The sequence below is a fragment of the Geotrypetes seraphini genome, chromosome 2, assembly GCF_902459505.1.
Source record: "Geotrypetes seraphini chromosome 2, aGeoSer1.1, whole genome shotgun sequence".
Lineage (NCBI taxonomy): Eukaryota > Metazoa > Chordata > Amphibia > Gymnophiona > Dermophiidae > Geotrypetes > Geotrypetes seraphini.
In genome coordinates this window covers 500,137,103-500,149,469 of record NC_047085.1, presented here as the reverse complement: position 1 = coordinate 500,149,469, position 12,367 = coordinate 500,137,103, and the positions used below count along the sequence as shown (strand labels likewise).

The 12,367-nt window shown below is 41.3% G+C and overlaps 1 protein-coding gene across 3 annotated transcripts in view; it reads left to right on the top strand.

Annotated features, from left to right (window-relative positions):
- KCNH2 (potassium voltage-gated channel subfamily H member 2) overlaps window positions 1-12,367 on the top strand; it is an 809,359-nt gene that overhangs the window by 510,594 nt on the left and 286,398 nt on the right. The gene's annotated exons all lie outside the window — the stretch shown is intronic.

The following is a 12,367-nucleotide window of genomic DNA, read 5'->3' as shown; positions in this document are numbered from 1 at the left end:
AACATAGAAACATGATGGCAGATAAAGGCCAAATGGCCCATCTAGTCTGCCCATCTGCAGTAACCATTATCTCTTTCTTTCTCTGAGAGATCCCATGTGCCTATCCCAGGCCCTCTTGAATTCAGACACAGTACCTATGATGAATGCAATTATTGTTAATGTTTTTATCTCAACAATTGCTCTTAAGTGCTCTACAAATCAATGCACTTTGCTTTTGATAAAACTAAATTTTGAAAATGACCACCACTCATGCAGGTGTGCTTCTTAGGCGTTATTAAAGCCAGCAACTGTTCCAGCAGGAAGTGGCTTGTTCAGACTGATAAAATATTCTTTCAAATCGGACCAGGATACAGTATTAGTGATGTCTTCTAATTTGATCTGCAGTTATTGATCAAGAGAATCTCTGTCTGAAACGCTTGACTTCTGTATAGCGAAGAACATTGTCGATAACATCTATATTAGAATTAATGCGGTTTAATTCATTGCTTGCATCTTCATCTTCATTATCATCGTCATGCTATCCAATTACAGAGAAGGCTTTCACAAAGTCTATTGTTCTGTTTTTCATCTGATGACAAACTCTGAATATCTTTCAAAACTAATGCAAGAACATCAAACATGTGGGAACCTTTCAGTCTTAAGGTCAGACAGGATAGATTTGATTTAAATCAAATCAATATAAATCACTAGTCAGAAAGACTTGATTTAAATCATGGTTTTCTGCAGAAAGACTCATTCTTGCTGGTATAATCTTAATATTTCAGTTTCTTGAAAAATAACTTTTCAGATTAGTCTTACAGTTATATTAAAAAATTACTGATTTGGTTATACTATTAGAAATACATAGGTAGTTGTTCACCTTGCAATAATTTCATAATTATTTATCTCCAGATTAATAGGTTAAACATTCAGATTTGGACAACTTTTCTGTTGTACTTTATTGAAAGAAGACAAATCATTATCTTAATAACAATTTAAATAGTTTAACCAAAACAATAACATTATATAATATAGTCAATAACACCCAAAGGAGTGTACAAGCAAACAGAACTGAGACCAATAATTCTTTATTCAGCAAAAGCTTTCCTTTTACTGTCACTAAAAGAAAAGCTTTTTTGGATGAATGACGACCATGAAACAGTGGTTTTTATTTGACATTGGGACAATTATCTTTAGAAGGAAATCGTGTGAAAGACAACTATAAAGACCCCTGAGGCAGACTACAGCCGAAACACTGGCAGTGTCAGGTGTTTTGCTGAATAAAGAATTATTGGTTACAGTTCTGTTTACTTGTACACTCCTTCTATGGGTGGTGTTGACTTTTTTGTGTACTTTGATCCCTTTTATTGTATTGGACAATACAATATAGTGTCTTATATACTAAATTTTCTGCAAGGAATCTATTCGGTTTACAAGATTTAGATCAAGCTCTTAAGTTACATTGTTAGCAGGAGCATTGATTTAGGAAGAAGGGGTGAAGGGTAAGAAAGTAACTATAGTGAAAAGAGCTTTGTCGTTAGTTTTTTCTGGAATTCAAGGTAGTTGATGGGTTGTCTTAGGTGTATTGGCAGTTTGTTCCAAATGAGAGGTCCTTGGTATTCTAAGGTAGTTTCAAATATCTTCTTTCACCATAATTGTTGAGGAGTTGGGAAGGATAGTTTGTAGAGTTGCGTAGTGCATGAGTTGAATGTGAGACTTTGATGTCAGAAGTTAGTCCTTCTGAGTTCTCTCCATAGATCACTTTGTGAACCATGCAGGTATCTTGAACTGGATTCCTCTTTACATCGGCAGCCAATTTAGGTGCTCTAATAGTGGACTTGCCCTCTCATATCGGTTCCTTTTGAGAATTATTCTTGCGACTGTGTTTTGTAGTAGTTGAAGCCTCTTGTATGCTTTTTCTGTAATGTTGCAAAATAGTGAGTTGCAATAATCCAGGTATGATAGTAGGACAGATTGTGCTACTGTCCTGAAGCTAGTCTCAGTCAGGACTGATCTTATCGTCCTCAGCATATGTATTCTTATATTTGCTTAAACATCCATGTTAACTGATGTGGTTAAACAAAATATCTTAAAAAGAACTTAGACTATCAGCCAGGTCCACACATGAAAACTTCAAATACTCCTCTTCATCTTGTTTGTTCATAATCTGGAAGAGAAAACCAAGCTTTCCTGCTTTATCAGGTTCCTAACTATTTCTAAATTTGAAATAAATGAGTTCAAAGGAAGAGAATATTCTTTCTATGCCAGGAGAAGAAGCTACTGCTGTTAAAAGTGAGACCATTACTTCAACATTCTCTGAATCCAAGTGCTTAACAAGTGACTTTCACCAGTTCACTGGTAATAATAATAACTTTATTCTTATATACTGCCAGACCAAGCCAGTTCTAGGCGGTTTACAACAAGAGAAACTGAAACAGTCAGTGGATTATACAGAATCATAGTAAGCTACATAACAAACAAATGAACAAGACAGTAAAAACTGTAGAAAACTTAGGTTACAAATCTATCAAATAATTGCATTTTTACTAGTTTTCTAAAAGAGTAGTAAGATGAAACACATGGAATAATTTTATCAAGCCAATCGTTCAATTTGGCTTCCTGAAAAGCAAGAGTTCTATCAAGAAATCTCTTGAAGTGACAAGATTTTATAGTAGGGTATGCAAATAGATGTACTCTACGTGTGGGCTTGTTGGAAACATCCAGGAAGAAATGGGAAACGAGGTAAGCTGGAGACATACCAAAAATTGATTTAAAACAGATACAGGTAAATTTTCAGAGGACTCTAGCCTCCGTTGGTAACCAGTGTAATTTTTGGTAATAGGGACTAATATGCTCCCATTTTTTCAAACCAAAAATCAACCGTACAGCTGAATTTTATACAACATGTAATCTTTTAAAAGTTTTCTTATAGGCACCCAGATAAATTATATGGTATGACTTTCAAGTAATATATGTTTGCCAATGATGTTTTAGAGAATGGTTCCCCCTTAGCTCTGAAGTTAATTATAGTTGGCATAACAGATGGATGATTCCTGGATACCCATGTCATAGTTATGAATAACTCCTCTTTTTCATCACGTAACGTTTGACTCTGGTACTGGATATTGACAATATTTGTGAGACAATGAGCTAGAGACAGTGCTTGTCCCATTCAGTCTTTTAAGTGCTTGTAATTTAACTATGTCATTGTGCGGTTCTGTTTTTAAGTTTTTACTCAGTTCCTTTCAAATTTCAACAGCATCAGCAATAAAACAGCTATTTTTCTATATTTTGCTCAAAGCTTCAGAAATGGGCTTCAGGATTCTCAGCATATATTCAACATTTCTCTTAAGCCCAATGTTGAGGATTTTAGTTGTAACAGTGCCATCTATTTTCTTTCGATTTTGTTCATGAACCTGTCATCAGAATAGGCCAGTTTTTTATATACTGCTTAAAACAGTCCACTACAGAGTTCCATCTAATATCTTGTGGTAGTGTGGTAGTGTTAGCTTGGTTCTACTCTTTCTTTTCAGAGATGTGGTTGCAAAATGATTGTTATGGAAGTATTTAGTAATTTCAGTTACATTTGTCTTTATTTCTGGGACAAGGAAGTCTTTGACTAGGAGGTGCAGCAAATGAGCACTACAACCATATGTTATTAGCTTGATATTCTCTTCATGCTCTTCTAAATTTCTTCTCATCTTGGATACATTTGCAGCATTGTCTGTGACTAAACTGCATACTAATTTTCAACTGTGGCTATAACACTCTTCAAGCCTTCCCTTGTAATATCTTGTTCAACATGCAAAAGTGCGGAAGGTCTCAAAACATTTTCAAAATAAACAATAGCTTGTATCTCACGGACCTCAGTGGTACCGTCTGCATGCCACTAAGCTTTTAGAACATGCAGAATCAATGGCACCCCTAATCGTCATTGGTCCCTTATATTTTTTAACATTTTTAAAGATAATTTTGTTTTAAATTTATATTTCAAAAACGTATTACTTATCTTTAGCTATGCGGGTGGGGGTATGCACTCCGACGTAGACTACGTTTCGCCCCTCAGGGCTGTATCAAGGAATCCCCCTGCAAAGTAGTAAAATATATTATATATATTGTATATAATAGTGTCAATTCACTATAATAATAAACTGCATTCTAGACATTCACATATTTGTTCACAGTTTATTATAGCTTTTGCTGCTTTGTCCTGTAATAATTCTACTGTATGTGCATTTCCTAAGGTATCAATTCATTTTATTTAGTTTTTGTTATTTAGTTTTTGTTTATCATTCTGGGGTTTTGATTGGAATTTATTGGTCTCTTTTTTCCCTTTTGTTATCCTCAAGTGCTTTGAACAGATAGGGAAGATTCCTGGCACCTAATATTAGATATTTTATTGTTTGTGAACCGCTGTGAACTTCAAAGAGGTATTGGCAGTATACAAATAAAAATTGTATTCTAATTGTTTCTGCAAGAAAGACATTCCCTTCATTTCTCCAACCATCAAGACTTAGGTTAACAATTTTACCTTCTAGACCTGTTGCACATTGCTCCGTTTCTCTGACATACACTTTATCCAGCAGTTTCCCTGCAACATCTGCTCTGCTGCGAGGACTGTATCCTGGTCTCAGTGACTGAACCATATTAATAATGTGTGGGTTTTCAATCCGATGGAAAGAAGAGATTGTCGCATAAACAAACTGGGCAATTTTTTCATCAATTACCTCTTTTTCTACATACTGGTTTTTATCACAAACTTATCTATGATGGTTCCTGAATGGTTGGATATTTTCTTCCTTTTAGGTGATATACTGTGGATGTATACTGTAACACTATCCTGGCCACATAACTCTGAAGCTGTAGAACAGGAGGATAGTCATCTCAAAGGTGGATAGTTTCCAGAATCCTTTAGGTTGATGATAGATTCACCCAAACAAAAAAAAGAAATCAGTGCTGTTATTTTATTATTGATACTATTTCTGCTTATTTAGTATTTCTGATTGTATTCACTGCCACTCAGTACTGCCCAAAAAAAGAATACTGTATTTTCTTGTTTGGACTCTTTATTTCTTCATAACCACTGTATCAAAATGATGGCAACATGCAGTAGTAATAACAAATATATTTTTGCTCAAATATGACAGTTCCTCAATGCAGTCTTTAAGAAGTTTCAAGTTTATTTATGGCTTGATATACCGACCATCTGGACGGTTTACAATATTAAAAATTAGAAAAATCTAATAAAATGTAAGATTAAGTTAAAATAAAATAAGAGGGGGGTAAAACTAGGACCAAGACAGATTAAGACCTATTAGAAACGAAAGGTGTTAGGGGATAGGGAAGTTTTAATTACAATATGTAAATAAAAATAAAAAGGAGGGGTAAGGGGATAGGAAAAAACAAGCAAGACAGATGAGGTGAGCCAGCAACATCGAGATCTCCAACTACAGGGAGCAATCCTCGGTACCAAAATGTCCGCAGCGCCCAATGGTCAGCTGCTCCCAACAGATCTCTCCACGATGCAGCCCAGGCCGAAAACAGGACCCTCTCCAGTGGGCGAAGCAGCACTGTATTTTATGCTGCAGAAACTGAACTGCTTCCCTCAAAACATTTACCAACCTGAAGATTCTGCCTGTTCAAACATGTTCCTTTTGTCATCTTTATCAAAGCACATCTCATGATGTCGTTTCATTCAGGCTACCAGGCTATTAAAGACACTTGTGTTCAGCTCTACTTGGCTTTTCTACACCAGGTGCTGATGTTCTGGTGTGCACTTTTTTATTCTGATCTTTGTGGGGGGGGTGATGGGGTCAGTGAACACTGGGGGAGTGTGGAGGGGGGTGTGTTTACTTTGTCTCTGCAGTGGTTATCTGGTCATTTTGGATACCTTTATAACTTTTATACCTGTTTTCACATCGTCTAACTCACAACGTCTAAGTTTTGTCCAGGATGTCTAGTAAAACATTTGATTATCACTGCAGGACGTCTAAGTCTAAGTTGGCGCCAGCCCTATGGGTGCCTGAGCACCCCTACTATTATTGGGACCTCACTTGATAAAGGTCGGTGTGAGGTCTGGGCATCTCTTCATCTTCTGTTCCTCTCCCTCCTTTTCCCTCACCTTCCTGGTCTCCTTTCAAAGCCAAATCTTTTTCGGAGGGGCTCCAGTATGGCAACCATTCTCACAAGCTGTCAGCACTGCCCCAAAGCTTTCCCATTGCTACAATTTACCCCCTCTCCCCCCCCCCCAACACAACTTCCTGCTTCTGCCTGGGCAGATCGCAGCAGAGGGAAAGCTTCGGGGCAGCTTGTGAGAATGGCTGCCATACCAGGGTCCCTCCAAAAAAGAATATTTGACTTTGAAAGGAGACTGGGAAAGTGAGGGGAAGGGAGGGAGAAAGACAGAAGGGGGGAAGAGATGCCTAGACTGTGGATCCCTCTGGAGCTATTTTAAGTTAGCCCAGTGGTGGGGGTAAGGAGGGATGAGAGTAGGGGGAAATGCAGACCAGGAGGGAAGAAGGAATACAGAGATGTCAGACCATAGGACAAGGAGCGGGGGGAGGAAGAATTCAGAGATGTCAGACCCATGGGAGGGGGAGAGAGAGAGAGAGGAAGGAGGTGGTGCACAGGTTTGGAAGAGAAGAGAGAGGAAAGAGATTGTACACAGGGATGGAAAGGGAGAGAGAGGAAAAAGATGGTGCACAGAGATGGAGGGGAAGTAGAGAGAGGGAAGAGATAGTACACAGGGATGGAGGGGAAGTGGGGAGAGAGAGAGAGAAGAGATGGTGCATAGGGATGGAGGGGAAGTAGGGGAGAGAGAAGAGATGCTACACAGGCATGGAAGGGAAGAGATGGTACACAGGGATAGAAACATGGAAGCATGATGGCAGATAAAGGCCAAACAGCCCATCCAGTCTGCCCATCTGCAGTAACCATTATTTCTTTCTCTCTCCGTGAGATACCAAGTGCCTATCCCAGGGCCTTTTGAATTCAGACATAGTCTCTTGTCTCCACCACCTCTTCTGGGAGACTGTTCCATGCATCTACCACCCTTTCTGTGAAAAAATATTTCCTTAGATTACTCCGGAGCCTATCACCTCTTAATTTCATCCTATACCCTCCACCAATGCAGCCGACGTTGAATTCCATCTCTGTGAGGTTTTCAAAGTAACCCACTCTTGTGGCTGCAGGGGAGGAGCAGGTTCCGCGGGACTCAATGAAGCTTCGCTGCTGACCTTGGAGAAAAGGTTAGGAAGCTTGTTATCGCTGCCTGTCGCGTCAGGGTAGTTTCGAGCTGCTGGGCAGAGGCAGCCACTCTGCCCCTTCTTTTAGGCATCTTTCAAAATTGAATTATAAACCTGAAATCAGGTCAAAAGTTACGTAATAGCAGGAGCGGTTTTTCCAGCATCCTCATTACGCCACCATCTTGCCTCAGCTCCAAGCAGCAACTTTTTCCTGCTAGTCACACCAGCTTCATCCTTCTCTCTGACATCACTTCCTGTTTGTGGGGATCAGGAAGTGATGTTAGAGGTAAGGATGAGGCCAGCATGAGCAGCAGGTAAGAGATGCTGCTCGTGCCTGCTGAAAATATGAGGAGGTACGGGAGTGGGGGTGGACACAGGGAAGGGTGCATCAGGGGGCACACAGCGTGGCAATGCCAGGTGCTGCTGCCTCAAGCGCAAGCTTTCCTCGCTTACACCACTGCTTACACTAGTATTCTACACCGTAGTCCGGAAAAAAAATGGGACCACGTACGTAGTTTCAAAAAACTTTGCATTAGATTAAATATTTAGCATGACTTTTACATTAGTATAATGGGATATTGATCTTAGTTAATTCATAATTTGTGTTCAAAGTGTCCTCCTTCAACCTTGACACATTCACGAAGTCTTTGACGACACTGAGCTGTTGGCTTAATGAATTCTGGGTTTTCATTAATTAAAAGCTGAACTATTTATGAGCTCGATGCGCTGGATGGAGCTCCATCTTGTTGAAAAATAAAGTACTCAGACATGTCTCAAATTTTTGGCAGAAGGTTTTCTGCTGAGCAGTAGGACATTTTAGGGTTATTTGGAAAAATAGTTGGGGTTCCTGGGTTTTGGTTTTTTTTCCCCTGGACACTTTCCTTCATAGAATGGTTGCATATAGACAAACAGTTATAGAATTACCTCCTTTTTCTCTCTCTGTCTGAGATTTAATCCCAGCTCTGCCAGTCACTCTTTGGTAGAGAATGACAGGGGAAAAACATCTGTCTCAGTCACTGCCCCCGTCACCAGACCACTGTCCTCTTCACCACCTCATCCCCGCCGTCCCCTTCACCGCCCCGTCCCCACCGTCTCCACCCTTCCCTCTCATCACCTTACTGCCCTTCAGCACCCCTCGTGCAGTCTGTGCATCTCCCTCCCTCCCTCTTACCTTTTCGGTGCGTTTTAAGGTTTCAGACTTGTTAAAAGCCGCCAGAGTGTTCGTGCAGTTGAGTACATGTGTGGGCGGAAGCTTCTCTGATGCAACCGGAAGTTGCGTCAGAGGAGAAGCTCTGTCCACACACACATGCGACTGCACGTACGCACCGGCGGCTTTCAACAAGTCTGAAACCTTAAAACGCGCTGCGAAGGTAAGGGGGAGGGAGGAAGATAGATAGATTCAGGTGGGTAGGTAGGAAGGAGGGAGGGGGCTGTGCTCGATCAGTGACCGCACGCGCTCCTCCCTTAACTGCGGGGACAAGACCATTCACCACTCCACGGGGTGGGATGGCCTTGTCCCCGTACCTGTGGTGAGCACCTTTCCCACCTCCACCGTTTTGGGCGGGTAACATCCACCGTGTCATTCTCTACTCTCTGACAAATCATTCGATCTCCCTGTCCCTCTGTATGATAAAATTAGCAGTTCCTACAGAAATAGCTCAGGGTAGGTGACATTCTTTCTGAAGGATAGGTGCCACAAAAATCCAATTATCTTTATTACATGGTTGTTTGCATCTGACTCATTCCAGTTGGCCTCTTCCTCCATTTGTTTTCTTTGGCCCTAATTTATTTTCATTTTTCTGTGGGCCTGAGCTGTTTCCCCTCCATTACTCGGGGCTGATGCAGAAAACTTGCATTAGCTTTGCGTGCTGACACATAGGGCCTGATTCTGTTTAGGATGGTTCATAGACAAAACCGCCGAAGACAAAGGTGCGCGCCGACAACTGAGCGCAAGACGGAAGCGCGCGCTGAAGAAAAAGAGTGTTTTTAGGGGCTCCGATGGGGGGTTTTGTTGGGGAACCCCCCACACACTTTACTTAATACAGATTGCGGTGGCGTTGTGGGGGGTTTGGGGGGTTGTAACCGCCCTCATTATACTGGAAACTTAACTGTTTCCCTGTTTTTAGGGAAAAAGTGAAGTGTTCAGTAAAGATGTGGGGGGTTACAACCCCCAAACCCCCCACAACGCGGCGCGATCTGTATAAAATAAAAGTGGGGGGTTCCCCCCCCCCACACCCCCGTCGGAGCCCTTTAAAACAGTCATTATCTTCGGAGCGCAGCTCCGCATTGCGCTCAGTTGTCTGCGCGCGCCTTTGTCCCGGGGCGCTTTTGACTCTGACCCTGTTAGTGACGCCTGATCTCAGCAGCCACCTAAGCGACTTTTGAGAATTGCACACGGGCGTACTATACAGAATTGTGTCTATCCTAACGGACAGACGCCTAACCCCACCTAACCACCCCAATTCTCTAACCGGCATCCATGTCACATATGCCATTTAGAGAATCACGTTGCCGCTGAGCTGTTGACGGCAAGGGAATCTCCCTGCCGCGATCAGCCAAGCAGCAGTGGCAGAGAACCCCCGAACCCCCGATGTAAGAGGGATGCCCACTCCCTCCCGCCTCCACCCCTAAAACCCCCACACATTGTCAGCAGCAGGAGGGAAGCCCACTTCCTCCTGCCGGCACCCCCCCAAACACATGACCCCTCGAACACCAGCAGAAGGTAGTGGGCATCCCTCCTGCCAGGGACTATTTCGGGGTTTGTGGCGTGAGGGAGTGGGCATCCCTCCTGCCGACCGATTTGCGGTGGGGGTTTAGGGGTTCCCTCCCGCTGCCTCTCAGCTGATCACAGTTGGGGGATTTTCTTGCCGTGTCTATTTGAAATGTAGGCCAGCATTTCAATGGCCTACATTTCAGGCGCCTATCGCAGCCCTAGGGACACACCTAGAGCTGCTTAAGCTCCCCTAAGACCACATCGGGCGAAACTACGGCCAGCTATGAGTGAGGTTAAGCATCCCTAGGTGCCTCCCTGCACCCGTAACAGAAGCCTACAGTGTAAGCGACCTGCTTCAGGTTGTTTTTTATTAGAAAACGTGCGTCCCAATTGGGTGGTTAGAAAGCGGTAGGACGCCTACCACCGCCTACAATCGGGATGCCATTTATAGAATTTGGCCTTTAGAGCATTGTTTCCTAACACAAAAGTAACACTGAAGTTTTGCTCTCCAATTGTAGTAACACAGTGTGTTTTTCAGGATATCCCTAATGAATATGCATGAGCCAGATTTACATACAATTATATGGCAAATCTCTCTCATGCATATTCAGCTTTTTGGATCCTTTCTAAGGGGAAAGTGGGCTTGTGAACCCATGCAATTGTAACATTCATCTAATTAGGAGCACCCAAAAAAATTCTAAGGAAATTAAGGATAATTCAGAATACAGCTGTTCGAATTGATTTTTGGTTTAAAAAAGAAACGACCATGTTAGTCCATATTATCGTTTACTTCATTGGCTGCCTTTGGAGGCAAGGGGTATTATTCAAATTTTCCTGTATCTGCTTTAAGCTGATATCGGGAATTGTCTCCAGCTTACTTTTTTCCTCATTTTGTGTTGCATAGACCATCAAGAAAAACTAAAAGAACGTCTACTTATTTGCTTATCCAAAAATTAACGGGTGTAGATATTAAGACCTTCTTAGATAGGACCCTAGCATTTCAAACTGGTAGGCAACAATCTTGGTTAGATAAATGTATTCAGCAAGCTATGTTATCCTATTGCAGTTTTCGGAAATTAATTAAGACCACTTTGTTCAATAAGTTTATTACTTAGTGAGTTTTATTATTGATATTCTATTTATAAATATTTGTATTTTTTTACTGTATTATTGTATTTCAATGATTGTCCAGCTCTGTTTAGTATAAACCACCTAGAACTTTTGGTTATGGCGGTATAAAAGAATAAAGTTATTATATTATCTATGATGAATTGATTAAGTAATGAAGTTGTAAATCCTGTCACAACTTCAGCTCCTGATGACGCTGTAATAGTGAAACGTGGTGCTACGTTGGGCTGGCTGGATACAGTCTGAATTGGAACAAGAAGGGCATTTTATCATCTTTGTCTAAGAACCAGCTTGTTAGAGTATTGGGAGAAATGCAATACAACACACAGACCATGAGGTGCAACAGGTTGACTTTATTTAGAAAAGGCCATTTGAATGAACTGAGTACAAGCTGCAGGTTTTCTTCCACCAGGGCTGCTGCCTAGATGGACAATTGGAAGTGCAATATGGATTCATTCATTTTGTGTTAAATATGTGCTATGAATTAAGTATTTAATTGAAATATAGGACTCCTTTATACTAAGGTGCATTAGGCCTTAACGCGCAGAATAGCACGCGCTAAATTGCCGTGCGCGCTAGACCTTAACGCCAGCTTTGAGGTGGGTGTTATTCTAGAAGCGTTCCGCGTGGTTAACCGCGTGGTAATTTTGTGCGTGCGCTAAAAATGCTAGGACTCTTTTTAGAGTCCAATAGGTGTATTTATACAGAAAGCCTGTCTAGTTATATTTTATGCATATATCATTAGGGATGTCTTGAAAACCCGACTGCTGGGGAGTCCCTCAGGACAGGTTTGAGAAGCAAATAGCCACCAAGATAGCCAACCTAATACCACCAAAGCAGCTAAACTGGACAGACAAATCACCATTCTATTGTCATCGACCACAGACTACAAAACCTTTAAGAAAGATACTAAAACCCTACTCTTCAAAAAATACATAAAACCTATCTAACACGACCAGTTCCTACCCAAACCCCACCTACCCTCTCTATACCCTTAATATACTCTAATATGCTTCTAATTACCCAACTAATGCTAAAATGCCTCTATTTACCCAACACTTACCACCTTAAGATCTCGACAACTCTTTGGTAATTCTTATGTAACTCTTATGACATCTCTTATGCTATTCCTGTAAACTTTTACGTAATCTCTGAAAACTTTTATGTAGTCCGCCTTGAACCGCAAGGTATTGGCGGAATAGAAATCACTAATGTAATGTAATGTAGTAACAAATAGCACGTAAATGGGCCCAGTGCAAGACATGCATTAACTTAGTTAATTCATAAATGGTGTCCTTATTTC